Raw genomic sequence first — 24,059 nt, forward strand, 5'->3', positions numbered from 1 at the left:
CAGCATATTAGTGACAGGAATTCGATACTTTGATACTTAAGAGAGTACAGAAACTTCACAGTGAGAAACCAGAGGTAAGTTGCTGTGGACAGAAACTTTGTTTGCTTGAGGACAAAAACTTTGCTCTTGAATCCTCCTCTCCATACCCTAAAGGAAAGCACAATCTCATCAGAAAGGGGGTGCACAATGCGGCATATGTGAGATAGTACTTGGCCTGGAAAGCTGACAAGGGGTACAAAAGTAACATACAAGGTGAGCTTTGATGGAAGAGTAAGAAGAGAGTTCCAAACAACTATTTCTGCTTTATTGACTATGTCAAAGCCTTTGACTGGGTGGATCACAATAAACTATGAAACGAGATGCCAGTCCAGGTTCAATGCACGATGCTGGATGCTTGGGGCTGGTGCACTGGGACGACCTAGAGGGATGGTATGGGGAGGGAGGAGGGAGGAGGGTTCAGGATGGGGAACACATGTATACCTGTGGTGGATTCATTTTGATATTTGGCTTTTTTAAAATTCTAAATAAAAGAAAAAAATAAAAATAAAATAAAATAAAAAAGAAAATTCTGAAAGAGATGGGAATACCAGACCACCTGACCTGCCTCTTGAGAAACCTGTATGCAGGTCAGGAAGCAACAGTTAGAACTGGACATGGAACAACAGACTGGTTCCAAATAGGAAAAGGAGTATGTCAAGGCTGTATGTTGTCACCCTGCTTATTTAACTTCTATGCAGAGTACATCATGAGAAACGCTGGACTGGAAGAAGCACAAGCTGGAATCAAGATTGCTGGGAGAAATAGCAATAACCTCAGATATGCAGATGACACCACACTTATGGCAGAAAGTGAAGAGGAACTCAAGAGCCTCTTGATGAAAGTGAAAGAGGAGAGTGAAAAAGTTGGCTTAAAGCTCAACATTCAGAAAATGAAGATCATGGCATTTGGTCCCATCACTTCGTGGGAAATAGATGGGGAAAGAGTGGAAACAGTGTCAGACTTTATTTTTCTGGGCTCCAAAATCACTGCAGATGGTGACTGCAGCCATGAAATTAAAAGACGCTCACTCCTTGGAAGAAAAGTTATGCCCAACCTAGATAGCATATTGAAAAGCAGAGACATTACTTTGCCAACAAAGGTCTGTCTAGTCAAAGCTATGGTTTTTCCTGTGGTCATGTATGGATGTGACAGTTGGACTGTGAAGAAGGCTGAGCGCCGAAGAATGGATGCTTTTGAACTGTGGTGTTGGAGAAGACTCTTGAGAGTCCCCTGGACTGCAAGGAGATTCAACCAGTCCATTCTGAAGGAGATCAGTCCTGGGATTTCTTTGGAAGGAATGATGCTAAAGCTGAAATTCCAGTACTTTGGCCACCTCATGCGAAGAGTTGACTCATTGGAAAAGACTGTGATGATGGGAGGGATTGGGGGCAGGAGAAGAAGGGGACGACAGAGGATGAGATGGCTGGATGGCATCACTGACTCAATGGACATGAGTCTGAGTGAACTCTGGGAGTTGGTGATGGACAGGGAGGCCTGGAGTGCTGCGATTCATGGGGTTGCAAAGAGTCCGAAATGACTGAGCAACTGAACTGAACTGACTGAAGACCTCCATGGTCCATGCCTGGAGTAGGCGTGGGGAGGGAAGGCTTGTTCCAAGCAGATGGGAAAGTTGTGCAGGAGCATGAAACCATGAGTGTAAATGAGCTGTGTTGTGAAAGTTGAAGGGGGCCTGTAGACAGAGTGTTTATGGCCCCCAAATTTATATATTGAAACCTAAACCCCAATATGATGATATTTGGAGGTGGAGACTTTGGGAGTGATTAGATCATTTGTGCCCATATAGGAGATGTGGTATATATGTCCAGTGAAATATTACTGAGTCATAAAAATGAATGAAATCTTGTTTGGGGCAACATGATGGACCTAGAGGACATATTCTAAGTAAAATAAGTCAAATAAAAAAAGACATACTGTGTGACTTCACTGACACAAAGAATCTAAAAGCTGAAAGAACAAACAAAACAAATGAAACAGAGCAAGAACGGAGCAGGACCCTATGGGCCTTGCTCCCCCCGCCCCCCACACCACCATGTCCGCTGCCTGCCTTTTGTTTGTGGAAAACTTTAGTCAAAGAATAAATTTAATCAGAGAAGTGAGAAATGCTGAAACAAAGGAAAACAATCACAGACGACGTAATAAGGTAGTCATTAAGCATCCTCAAGGACCATTCATCCTTTCTCAAGGGCTATGGATAATATTCTAAGCCATACCCTGTGATCTGTCTTATAGATACGAAAATGCCCTGATGGAGAAGTTAACTACATGATGACCAGACTGTACCCAGGACATGAGCTGCAACAATTCCAAGAATTAGCCTCAGAGAAATGGGAACAAATGGAACTGAAGGTTAACTATTCAAGATGACACTACTCAGACCACCAAAGGCCAATCTGAAGATGACTGATAGAGATGACTGTGCTGTTTCTGCATGTAGTGCCCCCCCCAACACACACACACACACACACACACACACACTCTGTTTTTAAAAGCTCGCATCCCCTGCTTGTTGGGTCATTGGGGGAGGAGGGCGAGGCAGTCGACTTTTGGACAGATGTCTGCCACCCTCCCCATACCTTCCCGCCAGTTGCCAGCGTCTGAAATAAAGCGAATGTTCCTTTCCTCAAACCTGGCCCGTTTATTGACTTTTGAGCCGAGAGCAGCTGAACCCCACCACACACTCTTTCAGTAACAGAAAGACTCATATACACAAACTAGGCTTGCCAGGGGTCGGGGAGGCTAGGGAGTGGACAAAATAAATGAAAAGGATGAAGAGGTACAGCTTCCAGTTAGATGCCATAAATCAAGACAAAAGACATAAGTCACTTGCCCTTTTCATCATGTACGGACACAGTGAGAAGACAGACATCGATGAGCTGGGAAGAAGGCCCTCATTCAGCCATGCCGGCACCTTTATCTAGGATTCCCCAGCCTCCAGACTGTGAGAAATAAAAGTCTGCTGTTTATAAGCCACCCAGTCCGTGTTATTTTGTTATAGCAGACTGAACAGACTAATACAAGGGGATAGTAACTAGATCCTGATCAGGTTTGCCCTTTCAAAAGCTGAATACGGTGAGAGGAAAGAATGGAGCTAAAGCTGGGAATAGAGAGATCAGCTAGGGAGTCCTCATCATCACTTGGGGGGCTGCAGGGGGATCCCTGCTGTGATGCTCAGTCAGTTTAGTTCAAGTGTAGATTCTTGGTGGGTTGGCCACCATCAGAGGTGTTCCTCATGCTCGCACATCATCTGCTTATCACATTAAGCCACATTTGCATCTCAGCAGATTCCATAACATGTTATATACCTTTGCAATTACTCTAAGCAACAAATCAATAGAAGCCATAGTTGAAAGTAAAGCTAGAGAGACAAAAGCATGCCGATTTGAGAAGGGGTGAAAAAGAGGCACCCATGAGGGCAACCTAGAAGGAAAAGCCAAAGAGTAAGGAGGAATTTGCAGAGCTAAAAAAACGGAAGTCAAGAGAGAAGAAGGATGTCAGACACAGGGGGAAAAGGGTCATGAGCACCGAGTGCAGGGAGGAGGCCATGTGAGAGATGCACACAAACAGGGGAAAGTCTATTAAAACGGAGACTATGGGGTCACTGCTGAACCTCGACAAAAACAGTGTGTGTGGAGCAAAGAGTACAGAGGTCATTTTACAAGTAAATCGAGGGAATGTAAAGGGAAAGAGACAGCATAAATGAGCGTCTTTAAAAGACATTTAAGTTATAAAAAAGGAGAGGGAGGGGCTACAGCTACAGATGGAAGAATTTGTAGAATGAAAGCGGGAATTTTTCACTTTCGTTTTTAAATGGCAGAGAGCTTGGAACCTGTTTAAGTCACAAGGGTAAGGAGTCTGGGGAAAGGATGTAATCAGGGAACCAACAGAAATACAGATGCTAAAAATGAAGAATTTGGGTGGGGCAGGAGATGGTTATCTGTAATTTAAAAGGGGAGAATTAAAAAGGGCAATTTCCTCAAAAGAAGCAAGGAAAGCCCTGGGAATAATATACCTCAGAGAACAAGTGGAAATAACCGTTTAGACTCTTAAAGCATCAGACACATCCACCATCAAAGCTCAGCTGTACCTCCTGAGAGCAGTGTTACCCCTGACGACATGTCTCACCTCTCTAAGATACAGTTCCCTTATCATAAATGGTGACAAACATCCCTACCTCAATGAGTCATGTGAGCGCTTTCATCTCAGCATTCCCTACCTTTTCCCAGCTTATTTTTTGTTTCCCCATTAATATTTACAACTTTTTATTTATCTTGCGTATTATCTTTTTCTCCTATTAGAATGCAACAAACCACAGAGTGTGAATTTTTATCCACTGCTATATCCTTAGCAGTGCAGTACCTACACATCGTAGATGCTCCATAAATAATTACTGAATGAGTAAATGAATGAATGATTGGGATGTTGCAGAGCAGTTTCTCAACTTTAACACTGCTGATATTTGGAGCCAGATAATTAGTTTGGGGGCCTGTCCTAGGCTCTGTGGGATGTTTGGCAGCATCACTGGCCTCTAATCATTAGATGCCAATCACGCTCCACCGCAGCTGAGACAAGCCAAAATATGCCCGACGTTGCCAAATACCTCTTGACTGGCAAAAGTTCCAAGATGAAAACATCTGCTTTGGGAGTCAGTGCCTTAAGTGCTACTCTTTAATATTGTTAGAATTATTATTAACACTGTTAGAATGGGCTAAAGAATAAGAAATGAAAGTAGCACTCAGTCACCAAATTCTCCCACAATCTGTTTGACTTGAGGTGGAGAAAAATACTGCTGCTGAGATGGGTATTGGTTTCGCAGCACACTGTCATTTGAGTTATTTTACCAAAAAACTTGTTCAGGAGAAAACAGTTCATAAATCGAGAAAGCGCCTCCTTAGTCTCTCATCTGTTAGTTGCACGTGACGTATTTTCTTCCTTGTTACCTCTCTGAATAAACAATAATAACACAAATAATTATCCCTACCCACTTAGTCAGGTATCATCCAAGTTAATCACGGATGAGACAGAATTTAAAAGCCAACCCTTTAAAGAGAATGATGTCTCCACCTCCACATTCTAACTAATAAAAGATTATAAAAAGTCAGAATATACAGCTCAAGCTTTCCTTTCCAGGATGATCTCTCCCTTCAGATTTTCTGTTTTACCATCCCATTCCTTTACTTTGAATAGAAACCGACTGTCTTGTACTCAAATGGCTACTTGAGTGGCCTTACAGAAACATGAGGATTACATAAAATGGGGACTGTTCCAAAAATTGCTTTGGGGAGCATAAACACATAATGCCATAAAAAGACCCAAAAATGCCTTGGCCACAGGTTCTTCCCCCTTAAGTATACACCCCATGAACTGAGGAGCAGTGTTAGACCAACAGGGAGCTCATGGTTACGGCACCCCTATGTCTGTCCCTGGGTCAGGAAGATCCCCTGGAGGAGGGCATGGCAACTCACTCCAGTAGTCTTGCCTGGAGAATCCCATGGACAGAGGAGCTCGACAGGCTATAATCCATCGGGTCACAGAGTCGGACACAATGAAGCAACTGAGCATGCACGTCTGAGTCTGCCTGAAGCAGTCTCAGTTGATCCCTGCTGTCCCGGGACACTCATGACGAGCAGCGTCTCCCATCTTCAAAATGTCTGGGTCTGGATGTGACATATAGATTCACATTTACACTGAGTTAGTGAACATTTAACTCGTCACAAAAGAAAGGCAATGCTGAGAACTGGCCATCTGTTTTCCTATCTCTGGATCCTGACCACACCTCAGATTTTTCTCCGCACCCTGGCAGCCTAGCTTCTGGAAGAGAACTTTCTGTAACACAAGCTCAAAGATCAACTATCTGGGAGTCAATAAATGAATCAGTCCTCCCAGCTTATTGACCTATATGTCACTTATCTCTCTAGTCCCAGGAAAAGTGAAACGGTAATTAGATGGTCACATCCCAGAGTCTAGCAATTAAGTGATCATGTCCCTGTATCCTGATTGCTCGGGATTCCCAGAAGGCACTTAGAGCCAAGGCCAAGTTCAGTGAAACTTGACCCTCACCAGCCTTGGCCTCAGATTCCTTGGCCTGTTAAAAGGGCCCCAGACTGCCAGGTGCTGGCTAGAAGAGCCCCTTGATAAGAGCCTCCTTGCCCTGGAGCCCAACCCCACCTTAGATAAGAGGAGGGCTGATATTTACAGACAGCCAACTGACCGAGAATGTCCTGGCATGTTACTAGTAAGATAAGCCTTCCCTTTTCAGGACCAAGAACACAGCTTAAAGGTTACATGCAAATCAGGAGTTAGCACCATAACTGTAAGCCCACTCAGATCAGCGTCCCTTGAGGAAGAAGGAACTGAGAACGTGGGAACAGCTAAAAGGTAGCTGGGAATTCAACAATGTCTGCTAGGAGGGTACCCAACATTTCCTGGACCAGCAGTCCTGCTTACCTCCAGTTGCAACTCTCACCACAGATCAGATCAGATCAGATCAGTCTCTCAGTCGTGTCTGACTCTTTGCAACCCCATGAATCGCAGTATGCCAGGCCTCCCTGTCCACACCAACTCCCGGAGTTCACTCAGACTCACGTCCATCGAGTCAGTGATGCCATCCAGCCATCTCATCCTCTGTCGTCCCCTTCTTTTCCTGCCCCCAATCCCTCCCAGCATCACAGTCTTTTCCAATAAGTCAACTCTTCGCATGAGGTGGCCAAAGTAATGGAGTTTCAGCTTTAGCATCATTCCTCCCAAAGAAATCCCAGGACTGATCTCCTTCAGAATGGACTGGTTGGATCTCCTTGAAGTCCAAGGGACTCTCAAGAGTCTTCTCCAATACCACAGTTCAAAAGCATCAATTCTTCCATGCTCAGCCTTCTTCACAGTCCAACTCTCACATCAATACACGACCACAGGAAAAATCATAGCCTTGGCTAGACGAACCTTTGTTGTCAAAATAATGTCTCTGCTTTTGAATATGCTATCTAGGTTGGTCATAACTTTCCTTCCAAGGAGTAAGCGTCTTTCAATTTCATGGCTGCAGTCACCATCTGCAGTGATTTTGGAGCCCCCCAAAATAAAGTCTGCCACTGTTTCCACTGTTTCCCCATCTATTTCCCATGAAGTGATGGGACCAGATGCCATGATCTTTGTTTTCTGAATGTTGAGCTTTAAGCCAACTTTTTCACTCTCCTATTTCACTTCATCAAGAAGCTTTTTAGTTCCTTTCACTTTCTGCCATAAGGGTGGTGTTATCTGCATATCTGAGGTTATTGATATTTCTCCCAGCAATCTTGATTCCAGCTTGTGTTTCTTCCAGCCTAGGGTTTCTCATGATGTACTCTGCATAGAAGTTAAATAAGCAGGGTGACAATATACAGCCTTGACGTACTCCTTTTCCTATTTGGAACCAGTCTGTTGTTCCATGTCCAGTTCTAACTGTTGCTTCCTGACTTGCATATAAATTTCTCAAGAGGCAGATCAGGTGGTCTGGTATTCCCATCTCTTTCAGAATTTTCCACAGTTTGTGATCCACAGTTGTGATCCACACAGTCAAAGGCTTTGGCATAGTCGATAAAGCAGAAATAGATGCTTTTCTGGAACTCTCTTGCTTTTTCCATGATCCAGTGGATGTTGGCAATTTGATTTCTGGTTCCTCTGCCTTTTCTAAAACCAGCTTGAACAATTGGAAGTTCACGGTTCACATATTGCTGAAGCCTGGCTTGGAGGATTTTGAGCATTACTTTAATAGCGTGTGAGATGAGTGCAATTGTGCCGTAGTTTGAGCATTCTTTGGCGTTGCCTTTCTTTGGGATTGGAATGAAAACTGACCTTTTCCAGTCCTGTGGCCACTGCTGAGTTTTCCAAATTTGCTGGCATATTGAGTGCAGCACTTTCACAGCATCATCTTTCAGGATTTGGAGTAGCTCAACTGGAATGCCATCACCTCCACTAGCTTTGTTTGTAGTGATGCTTTCTAAGGCCCACTTGACTTCACTTTCCAGGATGTCTGGCTCTAGGTCAGTGATCACACCATCGTGAATATCTGGGTCTTGAAGATCTTTTTTGTATAGTTCTTCTGTGTATTCTTGCCATCTCTTCTTAATATCTTCTGCTTCTGTTAGGTCCATACCATTTCTGTCCTTTATTGAGCCCATCTTTGCATGAAATGTTCCCTTGGGGTCTCTACTTTTCTTGAAGAGATCTCTAGTCTTTCCCATTGTGTTGTTTTCCTCTATTTCTTTGCATTGATTGCTGAAGAAGGCTTTCTTATCTCTTCTTGCTATTCTTTGGAACTCTGCATTCAGATGTTTATATCTTTCCTTTTCTCCTTTGCTTTTCGCTTCTCTTCTTTTCACAGCTATTTGTAAGGCCTCCCCAGACAGCCATTTTGCTTTTTTGCATTTCTTTTCCATGGGGATGGTCTTGATCCCTGTCTCCTGTACAATGTCACGAACCTCATTCCATAGTTCATCAGGCACTCTATCTATCAGATCTAGGCCCTTAAATCTATTTCTCATTTCCACTGTATAAGCATAAGGGATTTGATTTAGGGCATACCTGAATGGTCTAGTGGTTTTCCCTACTTTCTTCAATTTCAGTCTGAATTTGGCAATAAGGAGTTCATGGTCTGAGCCACAGTCAGCTCCTGGTCTTGTTTTTGCTGACTGTATAGAGCTTCTCCATCTTTGGCTGCAAAGAATATAATCAATCTGATTTCGGTGTTGACCATCTGGTGATGTCCATGTATAGAGTCTTCTCTTGTGTTGTTGGAAGAGGGTGTTTGTTATGACCAGTGCATTTTCTTGGCAAAACTCTATTAGTCTTTGCCCTGCTTTATTCCGTATTCCAAGGCCAAATTTGCCTGTTACTCCAGGTGTTTCTTGACTTCCTACTCTCACCATGGATCCCCTCAAATTCCAGAAGGAACTGCTTTCAGTTTCTCAGGTCCGTCACAGTGACTCTCTTCTTCAGTTCAGTTCAGTGGTTCAGTCATGCCGATTCTTTGGACTGCAGCACACCGGGCTTCCCTGTCCATCACTAACTCCTGGAGCTTGCCTCTTAGTGCCTTGGAATATGGAGTTCTTTAGCGCACATTGCAACCTCTAATCTGTATTTTACTCATCTCTCTAGTCTCAGCGTAGGTATGATATCCTCCCAGGAACTCTCACTGAAACCCACCAAATTGGAATCACGGTATCCCTCCTTCTAAAACATCCATTTTGTATTTCCTGCTATCAATGGACTTAACACATTTGGTCATAACGGTCTCTTTATTTGTCTATAACCTCTCCTCAGTTATAAGCCCTTTGAAGTTAGGAATCGTGTCTTGCTCCTTGTTCTCTGTTTTCTCCCAAGTAACACACACAATACCTGGTATGTAGCAGATACTCAAAGAACATATTTTGAAGGAATGAATGATCAGTTTCACTTTGGTGGCAGGAACTGTGCAGCCTAATGCATGAAAAATGACACCTGACAATTAAGGAAGCACTTATTCAAAAAAAAACATGGTATAGAGAGCACCCAATATTTCCATTACCTTGTTACTTATATGTCACCTACCATGTACCAGACATTATACTTGCAAAGTTATTGTGAGTATTAAATTAGATAATGCACATATTTGATGTTTAATAAATAGTAGCTGATGTTGCTATATTACTTAAACTTCCCTACAACCTTATGATGTAAGTAAGCATTCATGATCTGCCTTTTAATACTTGAGGAAAGAGCCCGAGAAAGGTTAAAGTGGCTTGATAGAAAATGGAATTGTCAAGATGCTAAATAATAACTGCTTCACCCTAAAATCCAAGATCTTTCACTGTAGAATACAGCCTGTTTATGAAATGAAAGGGAGGGAGGGAAGGAGGAAGGAAGGAAGAGAAAACAGGAGGGAGGGGAGAAGAGATATAAAGAAAGAAGAAAGGAAACAAGATTGAGAGGATTTTTCTTTTAAATCTGCTTAAACCTTATCCTTGCAAAATTCCTCAACCAACATCACTGCATCAATTTCCATATAGGACCCAGCTCCACCTATCAGTCATGGTTTATGAAGGAATATTATATTAATGATCAAAATCCCTGATCTCACTGAGCTGTGACATTGCTTGGGTATCATAACCAACGTGAAGCTCTAACCACACTGACTCTTCTTGCCACAGCATCATTGATGGGTGTGTTCTGAATCTGTTACCTTTATCCTGGCTCTGGTGAGATCTCTCTGGCTTGCTGGTGTTGATCCCCTCATTCTTGTGGAGGATGGTGAATCAGAATGCATGGTCAAGTGCTTTAGCAAACTGAGATTAAGCATCTATATCAAAAGTCATAAAAGTTTGTGGGGAGGTAGAGGAGGAGGCATCATCAATTGGCTGTTCACATCTGGTTTACAAGCAGCCTTTCTACACAGATGACACAGGAAAAATAGATAAACTGTTTAACGGAGAAGGCAATGGCACCCCACTCCAGTACTCTTGCCTGGAAAATCCCATGGACGGAGGAGCCTGGTGGGCTGCAGTCCATGGGGCCACTAAGAGTTGGACAGGACTGAGCGACTTCACTTTCACTTTTCACTTTCATGCATTGGAGAAGGAAATGGCAACCCACTCCAGTGTTCTTGCCTGGGGAGTCCCAGGGACTCGGGAGCCTGGTGGGCTGCCGTCTATGGGGGCGCAGAGTCGGACACAACTGAAGCGACTTAGCAGCAGCAGCAAACTGTCTAACACCTAGTAACTGTGGGAAATTTATCAGGCCAGATCAACGCCATCTTTATTTGCCTCTCCAAAGAGAAAAACCCTAAGAAAATGCTTCCAGAATCAACAATACATTCCAGAGAACTCAGAAAGGAAGGTGAGTCTCGTACTTGCTTTCAGAAATGTTCTTGGAGGATTCAAGGATAACCATCTCGGTCAGACCTGTAAAACCATACTTCTTCCTTCATTGAACACACCCTAGATGCCAGGCACTACATGGAACTCTACGATTGAATTGTTAACTATACAAAAATATATCTGCCCTCCTGGGCCATATAGTCTAGTATGAAGACAGGTAATCAAATAATCACAGAAATATATATATGAGTACAAACTATCAATAGTTTGGCCACCTGATGTGAAGAGCTGACTTATTTGAAAAGACCCTGATGCGGGGAAAGATTGAAGGCAGGAGGAGAAGGGGATGACAGAGGATGAGATGGTTAAAGAGTCAGACACGACTCAGCAACTGAACTGAACAAACTATCATATTCCTCTTGAAGAAAATAATTAATTAAAAAATATATAATGAGCAAATTTTTTTCAAAAAAGGTATAATTGAAATTCTGTCTATAATAACCAAAAAGCTACTAATAACTCCCCAAAAGATAGAGCTTGCTGGGTTGATGAAGATAAAATTATTCTTAAGTCTAAGCCTGTCCAGTAAGAAAGCCTATTTTCTCATGTACTATATTTCTTTCCAAGAAGAAAGTGATGTAAAAAATCATTCTGATATTTATGGCTACTAAATGTTATCTATTTATTTTGTGAGGATCAGTGAAGTACAAATACTTTATTTCAGAGAATTATGAAACTTTAAAGTTGGGGAAAGGTTTTGAAAGTAAATCCTATCCCCCTTTATAGTTTCACAGATGAGGAAACTAAGATCCAGAAAAAGCAAGTGACTTGCTCAACATCACACAAATATATGTGTGTAAGAGCTGGAAGTGAAACTTGGGTTTCCTCATTCAGGGTTCTTTCCTCCAAACCAAGTTACAATAAACCCCTTATTTTTTTGTAAGGGTGTTAATTACCCAACAGGTCAGAGTTTGCTTTTAAAATCCCCCTCTCTCTCTCTCCCTCTTACACACACACACACACACACACATACACACACAGAGAGAGAGAAATAAAAGAATATGCTTAAGGCAAAAGCTATCAACTAAATAGTAATCTAGCTTTCCACTACTAGAATTACACAACAAACAGAAAAAAAAAAAAAATATGTATTCTTTGTTAATTCAATCCCTAAATGAAGCTTTCAGACAAAGTCCAGTCAATTACCCCAGATTCTTTGCTGTCTGCGTGTGGTTTGTTTGATTTTATACAGAAAATGGTTTAGTTAGTTCCACATAAAAGCTCATGTGGAACAGACGGGAACTTTTCCAAAGACTCAAAATATTATATTATTATACTCAGCCTTTGACAAGCAAAATTTTTTCCCAAGGTGACATTCATGTACTTTCCATACTGTGGTTATTCAGAATTTGTCTTAGCAACTTAATTTATTTTACATATTCAAATAGCATAAGCTTAGATGATTAAGAAAAAAAAGACAATGCAAAAACACAAAATTTAAGTGTAGATTTCTTCAAAATCAAGGTAGGAGTTTAGTATGTATTATCCACATTCTAGAGCTAAAGACATTTTTAAATCTCCTGAAATTTGGCATCATCTTAACTTGAATCATCTGCTCAAAAAGCAGGGACAGGAGTAAGAGATACCAGAAAACCTAATCTACCCACCGAGGGTGTACACCCTTTCTCATTAGTGTGAGCCTGTCATGAAAATTTAACCGAGCATTTTTTGTTTTAGGCTTAAGTTTTCTCATGGAAACAATGAAGAGTGGGATAAATTACCTCGTTAGTTCCTTGTAGCATCAGAATAGCCTGTTCTTTTTAATTCTCACTTTTATTATTTGCTCCAAAATCTAAATAAGACTCAACATATGTCCCAGGAACAGAGAGAACTGGCATAAGAATAAAGCAGAAAGCAAAGGAGGCTTCAGGTAAGAATCTAAAGGTACACATGAATCACACGTATTAGGGAAAAAAGGCTCTGTACTCTGTGATGACCCAGATGTATGGATGGGGTGGGTGGAAGGGAGGCTCAAGAGGGAGGGGATATATGCATACTTACAGCTGTTTCATAGTTGTTCAGCAGAAACTAACACAGCATTGTAAAACAATTACATTCCAATAAAAAGAGAGAGAAATGATAAAGTGACACTCAGAAGTTAAATATATCTCAAGATGCTGGTAAAACTGTACTCTCAAAATACAGATTTCAAGATGTTAAAAGCATTAAATATCTACAGATTTTTTTTTTTTTTTACAAACTACTGTTGTTTGTGTACTGATCAGTTTTCTTGAATTTACATGAATAATACTGGAACTTCAAGTATGTTTGGAGAATTTGAAAGGAAAATACCATTCCTTTGCTCTATGAGAATTGCATTAATTTAGGTAAACCACACTTCCTGGTATCCATTTATCACATACAATATAATAACATTATCACTAACCTTAATACTCATGCCAAAAATGCCTAAGATGAAATAATATAAATTAACTTCTATTCTAAGGTTTTACATTATAATTTCAGAGATAGAATTGCAGGGCAAAAGCAATAACTGGAACCAATAAATGAGAACAATTTCTCTTAATGAGAACAATTTACCTTAAAAAGCACAGAAATATATATTTTTTAGCTTAATAAAAACTTTATAATAGTTTTTTATAGAAAACAGTAACTCTCTGATAAAATATTAATATTCTTTGCATGATTCCAGTAGCAAACAAGAAAAGTTGACAATGCAGTTCCAGAAAATAAGGTGATTGCCAATTGAACATGTGGGAAGAGAAAGTATCCATTTCGCTGAAGGAACATACAGAGTCCTTTTAAGATAAGTACATTTAAAGAAAACCGTTTTGGACAACATTACCTCCATTGTACGTTTTTGGCTTTCTTTCACAAGACTGTGATTTTACAGATGCTCTTAGTACCAGTAGGGGAATCTATACTGGAAATTCTTTCTTTGCCATTTGGCAGAGTACACATAGTAAATAAGTAACAGAGTTAAGATTTTATTTTTGGTTTTTATGTGTGGCTGGCTGAAAAGACAGACTTTTACCATCATGTTGAATTATACTCAACAAAAATAAGGAGAAACAGCTAAGAAAAAAAAAAAAAAGACAAGACGAAGGGAAAGGAAGAACAAATTAAAAAATTAAAATTTCTTTTTGAAACAACACAGCAAGAGTAGAGGAGCTGGTTAGCAGGGACATTGTTGCATACGATATATATGTTAGCAGCATTATTACATGTTATGTATGTAATCCAGAAATAGGAACAAAATAGTGGAATGAACACACACTCTCTCCCACTCTGTCTGTGATATGATCAAAGAAATATATTCATAACAGCACTGGAGAACAAGAAAGAGTAATGTCAACACCAAAGAGGAAGATCATCGTAAGAGATACGGAGCAGAGAGGTTTGAATTCTCAGGGAAACAAGACCAGAGAATAGCACACAGGAGAGAAGCAGTGTGGAATGAGAGTGATTACAGGGAACTTCAGGCAGAAGGAGGTCAGGGAGCAATTGTCACAGTGATTAATTGGGGCAGTGCATTCAAAGGAACTAGGCTTGTCAGCCAGCCCCCCACCTCTTGAATACATGGAGCTAGACAGAGCAGTGATTGCCCACAGGCTAAAATACAAGACTGGGCTCTGAGACCAGAGAGCTGGGGCAGTTCATTGTCACAAGCAGCCAGAGATATTCACATGTCCTCCCTGCAGGATGTCTTCTTCTGTCTCCACAGTCGCTGGGATGAGCTCCATAATCTGAGCCAATTTCTACTAAAATGTGAACAAGTTATTCAATCTTATATACCAATGAAACTAAGAAGCTGAGATAAGGAAAGATGTGGGATATAAGAAAGCATGGTAAAAAGAACAAAAGAATTAAAAGTGTATTGTTGAACTTAAATTGTTATGCTTAATAGAAAAAAAAATTGTACTAAAATTTCAAATGATCCGCAATTGGGAAGTGATGAAACACAAGGAAATGAAACAGTATTAACATTCTTATTTTGTTTTCTGGGAGCATATAATGCTGATGAGCTCTATTTGTTATCCAAAACTAATTATGTTTAAAGCTATCTCTTAAGAATTTAGGAAACTTACTGGCAGTCCAATGGTTAGGACTCTATGCTTTCACTGCCAAGGGCCAAGTTTCAGTCCCTGCTTGGGGAACTAGGATCCCACCAGCCACGTGGTATGGCCAGAAAAGTAAAATAAAAATAAGTAAATAAATAAATTTAAAGGTAAATCTACTGATTAAACATAGTGAATTAAATACCCATATTTATTTTATTTCCTTTGAAATGCTTCTAAAAACTTTAAAGGAAATTAAGTGCATACATGCACACACTGACACTCTAAATCAATAATACTAATAGCAAAGAACTGAGGAGGAAATGATAGCAAATGAGGTATGGGAAACAAAGAGAGGAAAGGAAAACAGTTGAATAAGTGGTAACATATTTGATAGATTAGATAAAGCTAATTTTTATGCCTGAAGAGAGGAATGCTAATAGGAAATAAGACAATTTGTGCAGAAGAAACCCAGAATGCTTTAGGAACTGAAGGTTCCAAGTATCTCTGAAGATAGGGATGAGAGGGTAAAACTAGAGAAAGGACTCTTCAAAGAAAGTCTAAATAAGGAGCAGTCAGACCCCCAAAGTCCTCCCCTATACCAGCAGCTAGGTGAGTACCTCTTACACATCTAAAAAAGATAGTAGAGATAGAGAATCTACATTTTCTTGTATTAAAATACATCACAACTTCAACTGACAATTACAACACAAATTCAAGCCCACAGGGTTTTTACTTAACCTCTTTGATCTTATATTTGAACGACCTTCTTCCGTGCCAAAAATCTAATTCCCAACACCAACATAATTTCTCATTTTTTTATTCCATAGTATACACATAGTATTCCCTGGTAGCCCAGTTGGTAAAGAATCTGTCTGCAGTGCAAGAGACTGGGGTTCAATCCCTGAGTCGGGAAGATCCCCTGAAGAAGGAAATGGCAAACCACTCCAGTGTCCTTGCTGGAAAATTCCATGGACAGAGGAACCTGGTTGGCTGCCGTCCATGGGGTCACAAAGAGTCAGACACAGCTGAGCGACTAACACACAGAGGGAGGGAGAGAAGGAGAGAGAGAATCTAAAACAGTAACAATACTATCATCAACAATAAAATTAGAAAACGCAGTTTAAAATTTTTTTGACATTCCCCCCACCCCACCCCCGCTCCCTTAGGGTATTTCTACAGATGAGTTAGCCACTTGAAGTACTTTCTCTCTGAGTTTATGGTATTAATTTGAGACTCGTGTTCATTTGTGCCATTTTGCTTTCAATTTTTAAAGATTGCTTTGTCTTGAGATTAGCTTTGCTTTACAGTTATGTAAAATGCTTGTGTGTTTTTTAAATTTAAATCAGAAACAAAAATATATTCACACATTTACCTTTTAACCCTGTCCCCTCTGACCTCATTTCCTCTCTCACTCCCTCAAAGTATCTTCTTCCTGAGTCTTTTTTTCAATATAAGCAAATTTATATTCAGACTACCTTATTCTCAGAGCAGCATACCATAAACACTTCTTGCACCATGATTTTTTTAATTAACAATAATTGTAGAGATCATTCCATAAGCTTACTAATTTTTGAAAAGTATGTTATTTTGTAGCCCACGTGAAAAATTTGGCTATAAAATAGGAGCATTAGTGGCCAGCTGCTGGAAAAAAAGATTTAATCCAAATACTTAAAAAATATATATATGCAGATTTTTGGAGCTTTGTAGTAAACCTTTAAAAAATGACTCACCAGATTCACAGCATCGTGCTGGGAAAAATTAGAGTAGGTGGCTTTGCTTCTGAGAGGCATACACAGTGTACAATTTTACCATGCAAAATGCTTCTGCTACTACAATTTTCCTTTGCTTTGCCTTTTTGAAAAGTAATGTTCCTTCCTATTTTAGCAGCACCATTTGCATGCCTATTATTCACATTGAACTGGGATTTCCATTTTTATCTTCCTTTTGTTACTTGTTTTCATTCCAGCACTTTCTCTTCTTGCTCTTTGCCTTTCCTTTATCTTGCCCTTAAATGGAGGCCTCATGCTATGGGAAAAGTGCCATGACCTTATCCTCCATCAAGCCAGGCCTTGTCCCAATTTAATAAGATAAGTTCCCCTGAACCACTGCCAACAAAGCTAGGATGTCCCACACATGTTTGCTATGGAAACACCTTCATGACTAACAGTCTCTCAAATTAAGGTATTTTCAAATCGAAGCAAGAAGTGGTTTTCATTTTTTAAAAAAACATATCCTGCAGCTAAGGAAAAAATATACTAATTTTCTAAAAGTTGTAAGTTGCTATACTAATATATCCAGCTTCTCTGAGAAGTAGAATCTTAAACAACCCTGACTCCAAGGTATATACATAATAAAAGCAAGAGTTCATGAATACTCACCTGTGTCTTTGAACAGCCTCTGTTCTCTTCTGTTGTGTGTTTATATGGTCATGTGTTGGAGTTGTGCCAAGGTCTTTCCTTAGAACAGAAGTGTGGACACTGAAGACCCCGCATGATTTGGATGCCGCCAAATCACCAGATATCCCACCACTTTCCATCTCACACTATAATGGCACGTTATTGATTCATAGACTTCTATAGACCCACAGGCCATTTTGCCTTTGTTCAAGCTATTGCCTTTGCCTGAGAAGACTGGATCTATTTTCCAGGTGAATCTCCCTTTCATTCTTAAACACCTTGGTCAGGCACTTCCTTCTCTAAGATTTCTCTGGCATACCCTTTTCTCCTGCCCAGGGACAGCTGATTATTTCCTTTTAATTTCTTACATGCCCTTAGAACTGGGGCCATTTAGAGGGAAGAAGAGACTGTGTTTTATTTATTAAGTTCCCCAACCCCTACCCCCATACCCAACAAGCATGGGTTCTGCTCAATAAAAGATGCTGAATTAAATGCCTGAATGAGTAAATGGGCATGTGGTATCCTTCGTTTTATTGTTTAGTTGTGAAAGTGAAAGTCGCTCAGTCTTGTCTGACTCTTTGTGACCCCGTGGACTATACAGTCCATGGAATTCTCCAGGCCAGGATACTGGAGTGGGTAGCCAGACAGCCAACCATCTCAAGAATCCTCTATGTCCATCTAGGGCCTTCATATATGATTCTACCATGCTGCTAACAATCAGTCCAATTTTGCTTCTGCCATGTCCCTCTAATCTTCACTTTTCATACCCTGCCTTCCACCCCTAACTGAAAGCTGGCCTGTCCAATAGGTGATGCCTACAGATCTCAAATCGCAAGTTACTAATCTGATCAATTTATCTATCCCAAGGAGGGAAGAATAGAGTGGTGGCTCCCTAGCTGATTAAAAGAATCACCCAGATGAAATTATGAATGGCTTTGTTCTTACCTGGTGCTATTCAGTAGGTCTCAGTTTGACAAAAGATCTCTCTGTCCTTTTTAAAGCATCTTCCTGATTCCAGTGATGAGGCAAATTTTGGAACTGCTCAATGAGAAGCACAATCACAAGAATAGGTACCATCTTGCTTTCTAATAAAAGCCATTCAAAAAACACACCTACTATGTTGTCCATCTCCTGGATGGCAAAGCAGTGACTCTGCAACTCACTGAAGACAGAAGGGGAACAATTTCCTTTGTAACTGACTAGCAGAAGTCATTTCTATTCTAGTTATGCCTTCAGAATCTCCAAATACAATGAATTAATTTTGGGTCAGCTCCCTGACCACAGAAGTGAGATTCTATTCCTTATTCCATTTGTGCCTTTGTAATAGATGTGATTTTTAGGCCCAAGGTCATTTGGAAACTGATAAGTATATTGTGTAAAAAAGTCAGCTCTAAGCGCTCCAGTCCCCTACTGAAGGGATGGATCCAAAGGCAGAAATCCCAGTCCCTAGGATGATCGCTCTTACTCTGCTTTTTCTCAGTATCAGGTGGCATCACACCTTCCCCCAGCAGCCACTCTTCCTCTTCTGACTCCGTAGCTGCAGGTTTTGACAGAGCAGACTTCTCCTATGCTAAACAAATGACTTTTTTGAGGCACATTTCCCACTCACTAATACTCTGTGGGCTTCCAGTAAAATTTTAAGTTTGCCACATATCCCAGAGGCATTAAAGACCTAATTTTAGAGAAGATGGCAAGGGCCACTGGGAAAACCCATCCTTAACCGTAAGAGTAACGAAGGAGGAGGTGGCCATGGCCCACTTCCTCAGTCTCACAGAGCAGCATCTTTATGAAAAATGAGCTCAGCTGTTAACAGCCCAGGGAGGGACTGCTATCTACCACATCACAGCCAGCAGAGAAGAACAGGATGTTATGAGTACAGCGTGAACCTCACAGCCAGAGTCAAAACCATACTCGGCACTTCCCAGGCACATGTTTTCCCTTGTTTTCTTCAAACTTCAAGAGAAAACTCTTCCGTTCTGTAAAAGTGTAAGAAAACGCTACCCGGGGAATGGGGCTGCACAGAACTGATCCATCTCCTTGTTTTCATGTCATCGTTGAAAAGAAAGCCCGCTCTGGTTTATAATAACGTAGTGCCAAAGTGGCCCGTAGCTCCTCCTTGACTCTTAAAGGACTTTGTCTCCAGGTCTGTTTCTCTGTGGCCCAAGGAGCCCCAAAGCCCTTGTTGTAGGTGCACCTGCAGGTCAGCTCGTTTCTGCCAGACTCTTTGACTAAAACCGGAAGACAGTTAAGAGCTTTCCATTAAATATTGTTCGGTAGTCAGAAAACAAAACGAAGTGATAACAAGGGGGCACCGACCACTCCACTGAAGGTGAAGAAAGTTTAACCCCCTAAAACTGGCCATGCTGATTAAATACTCATTTGTTCTCCTCGGTACCTCCCTCTGTAAAAATGAACAGCACACTAGCTGGCAGGCCTAACTTTCATCCAGTATCCCTGCAAAGTTCAGAGTATGCTCGTTAGGAATGCCAGGCTTTAGACATATCTGGGTTTGAGTCCCTCTACTACTTGCTCAGCGATCTTGTGCTAGTTACGTAACCTTTCTGAGCCTCAGTTTCTTTTCTTAAAAAGACAAAAATCTATCATAAGAATTAAATAGGAGAATCTATATAAAGGATTTACACAAGATCTGCTCTTTGGGGAGTTCTCAACAGGAATTATTGCTTCCCAGATGGCATAGTGGTAAAGAATCTGCTGGCCAATGCAAGAGACACGGGTTCGATCCCTGCGTTGGGAAGATCTCCTGGAGTAGGAAATGGCAACCCACTCCAGTATTCTTCCCTGGAAAATTCCATGGACAGAAGAGACTGGTGGGCTACAGTCCATTGAGTCGCAAAGAGTCGGACACAACTGAGCACACACACAGTCAATAGGTATTATTATTATCACAGTAGTATATGAATGAGGATCCAATAGGCTGCAAGTGAAATAGCTCTAATACAAGCTGACTTAAACAAAGAAAAAACAAAACAAATAATTCCCACACACAGTGGCCACTTTGGTTCAAGCACACACTGATCTACTGAAGCCCTAGGACTTGATTTCCTACCCCGATCCCTCCCTGCCTTCTTCCATCTGCCCTGCTCTTTGGCATTCACTCTTCTGCAGGATCGTTCAAGGATTCCAGGTTTCCATAAAGAAATCACGGTGTAGAAATCTCCATCAAGAGCTATTCCTTTGTAATCTCATTGATGGGATGGATCATTTGGGCATCCCTGAAGCCATTGGCCTGAGAGAGAGAGAATGCGCTAATCACTCAGGCCTGGGTCACATGTTTGTCTTGGAGAGGAGGGTGATACCTGCCCTCCAGCCTCACAGAATCTGTGGCCACTGAGGCTGGGAAAAGGCCCTTCTCCAAAGGAAGATGAAGGCACCCTACCACCCATGAAAAGGGGCATGGATGCCAAGTAGATACCACTGCAGTTCCCAAACTAATTTCTCTTTCATTAAAGACTCTTGCCTGTGAAGAGGGGATGTGTGAACTTAACCTTTGAGTTGTGATAGCAAGGTCAGAAGTAGTGAAACAAGTTCTCTCAGCTGCCTTCTAAGATGCAAGACAAGAATGTCAGACCCGTAATCTCTCAAGATATTGAGGTGTCCTAGGTCCTCAGGGAGGGCAGATCCTTCATTTGGGGGCTTCGCTGGTAGCTAAGACAATAAAGAATCTGCCTGCAGTGAGGGAGACCAGGGTTCCATCCCTGGATTGGGAAGATCCCCTGGAGAAGGGAATGGCAATTCACTCCAGCATTCTTGCCTGAAGAATCCCATGGACAGAGGAGACTGGTGAGCTACAGTCTATGGGGTCGCAGAGTCAGACATGACTCAGTGACTAAGCACAGACCCAGAACAGGTCCCCAAAGGCCACTCTGGGAGTGGAAATGCTGGTGGTGACAAGTTAAAGGTTACTTATAAACTGACTTTTCTTGTGCACTCTGTGTAAGATTAGAATTTTTTAATTGGTTCTGATTTAAATTTGTTTTATCTGTGGATTTCGTACTGAAAATAAATTTGTCAGTGTGGTATCTTCTTATTTGGCCCTAATTAAATGTCACTTGGAAATTGTGTCCCTTCATCCTAATGTCCCTTCCTTCAAGCATTTCATCGTTTGCTGAATAAAGAGCAGTGCTAAAAATGTCCCCAGGTTTTTAACACACTTGCCAAAAAAGATTACAACTTCTTAAAGAAAATTTAAACAAACTTATAGGAACTAAAAAGCCTCTTGATGAAAGTGAAAGTGGGGAGTGAAAAGGTTGGCTTAAAGCTCAGCATTCAGAAAATGAAGATCATGGCATCCGGTCCCATCACTTCATGGGAAATAGATGGGGAAACAGTGGAAACAGTGTCAGACTTTATTTTTTTGGGCTCCAAAATCACTGCAGATGGTGACTGCAGCCATGAAATTAAAAGACGCTTACTCCTTGGAAGAAAAGTTATGACCAACCTAGATAGCATATTCAAAAGCAGAGACATTACTTTGCCAACAAAGGTCCGTCTAGTCAAGGCTATGGTTTTTCCTATGGTCATGTATGGATGTGAGAGTTGGAATGTGAAGAAGGCTGAGCACTGAAGAATTGATGCTTTTGAACTATGGTGTTGGAGAAGACTCTTGAGAGTCCCTTGGACTTCAAGGAGATCCAACCAGTCCATTCTGAAGGAGATCAGCCCTGGGATTTCTTTGGAAGGAATGATGCTAAAGCTGAAACTCCAGTACTTTGGCCACCTCATGTGAAGAGTTGACTCATTGGAAAAGACTGTGATGCTGGGAGGGATTAGGGGCAGGAGGAGAAGGGAATGACGGAGGATGAGATGGCTGGATGGCATCACTGACTCGATGGACGTGAGTCTGAGTGAACTCCGGGAGTTGGTGATGGACAGGGAGGCCTGGCGTGCTGCAATTCATGGGGTCGCAAAGAGTCAGACACGACTGAGTGAATTTCACTTTCACTTTCATGCAACATATGAAAGCAATTCTGTGGATAATTCTAGAAAGGCAGAAGCTACAAATAAGTACACAGAGACTATTATCATCCTCCAGAGAAGCTGTGGTTAAGCATCTTTGTGTTTAGCCTGTCAAAGACTTTGTGATGACACCTTGGCTTCTGGAATATTTTAAGCTAAAGGAGTTCGCAAACAAACAACAGAAACTGGAAGGTCACCCTGACCTCTTCCTCCTTCACCTTTCTTCCCCAAAGAGGCTTAAAACCCTCCAGTGAAAGGGCTCCCCCAGCACCCAAAGGAAGGAAGCACCCCCATCTCTGGAGGCAAGGGAACACCATGAAGAATCCTAGAAAACTGGCTTTGCTAAGTTTCCCCAGTTTGGTGCAGGTACCTCATACTCTTTAACTTATCTTGTCCTCTTTATTGAAGCTAGAATAAAATATTCAAGTTTGTTTTTTGCTTGGGTGTTCATTTCCTTATGAAGGTTGCCGTAACATGTAAAGCTGATGTTAAATAAATGTGTTTATTTTTAATAAATGTATTAATAAGTGTGTTAAATAATGTGTTTGCTTTTCTTCTGTTAGTCTTTGTCAGTTGAATTTTCAGACCCAGCAAGGGATCCTAAGAACACTGAGAAATACTTGTTTCTCCCAATACATATGTAGGTGAGTTTTTTTTTTTTTTAATGACATTTTAGACTTTTATAAGCTGCTTGTTCCACTACTCCATATATGAATATTACTTCTACTAAATTCTTGATATTGAGTGCTCTTAACCTTCGAGATAGAGAAGTTTATGCTGAAATCCCCTGAAAATATTGAGCATATAGACATTGTTGTCTGAGGAGGTGGTTGATCACTTTTATCAAGCTTGCCAAGCTCATCAGAAATTTAAAATTAAAAACCCACTCTTTTACATCCTCATTTTATATGGTAGAAACAGAAATATCTGCAGGGAAATATACAGATAGATATCATGATCTGTTTAACCAAATTATTCTTATAAGACATTTAGGTCCATTCCAGTTTTTGGCTGATATAAATAATACACAGTGAATACAACTATTGCTTTAGAGTTTAACCACATAACTCTGTATTTTTCCTGTAAGACTGCAAGACATGAAATGGCTGAGAATTTTTTAAGTGTGGAGTAACACAGATGGACAAATTATCACAGGTCTTAGGAGATGACTGTCTACCCTAGGGACCCCTCATTGCTAGAACACTGCCACCCAATGCCCCAGAACTCTTACAGAGAAAACCCATCCTCCTGCAAGTACCAGCTACTCAGGGAAAGGAACAATGTTTCCTATCTGTCTCCCTTTGTTTCTTGACTTGAAGTCCTTCCCCTCACCCCAGGGCAGAGCTGCAGCAGCTCTGTTTACATTTTTTTGCGCAGACACGTGGGCAAGCCCAGGCAAAGCCAAATAGCACACTGCTCATTGATCACAGACTGAAGCGTCTGGTGATCCCCTTTGGGGAAAATAGAATGATTCTGAGAGTTGGGTCACCGCCAATGGAAAATTCACACAGAAGGGAGCCACAGGAGCCTCTCTGCTCATAGTTTCAGAGGCGTGGAGGAGGGAGGAGGCGGAGAGCAGGTAAACAAGATGGTGACAGAAAATCAGGGTTTCTGCTGAGTTTGCTCCTAAGCTTGGAAAAGTCCCTCCAAAGCAACGAAGCTACCCAGGTGTTAGTGGTGGTTTATAATCTGAGGCTGAGCACATAGGAATCTGCCTTTTCTCA

General features: G+C 41.2%; 1 long non-coding RNA gene across 1 annotated transcript in view; it reads right to left on the reverse strand.

The window, feature by feature from the left end:
* LOC104972363 (uncharacterized) overlaps positions 1 to 17,333 on the reverse strand; it is a 43,589-nt gene extending 26,256 nt beyond the window's left edge. Inside the window, exon 1 of the long non-coding RNA XR_009494467.1 lies at positions 16,693 to 17,333. This is a non-coding gene — a long non-coding RNA (uncharacterized lncRNA). The remainder of the gene's footprint in view (positions 1 to 16,692) is intronic.
* Positions 17,334 to 24,059: the final 6,726 nt, after the last annotated feature.

The sequence above is a fragment of the Bos taurus genome, chromosome 5 (genome assembly GCF_002263795.3).
Source record: "Bos taurus isolate L1 Dominette 01449 registration number 42190680 breed Hereford chromosome 5, ARS-UCD2.0, whole genome shotgun sequence".
Lineage (NCBI taxonomy): Eukaryota > Metazoa > Chordata > Mammalia > Artiodactyla > Bovidae > Bos > Bos taurus.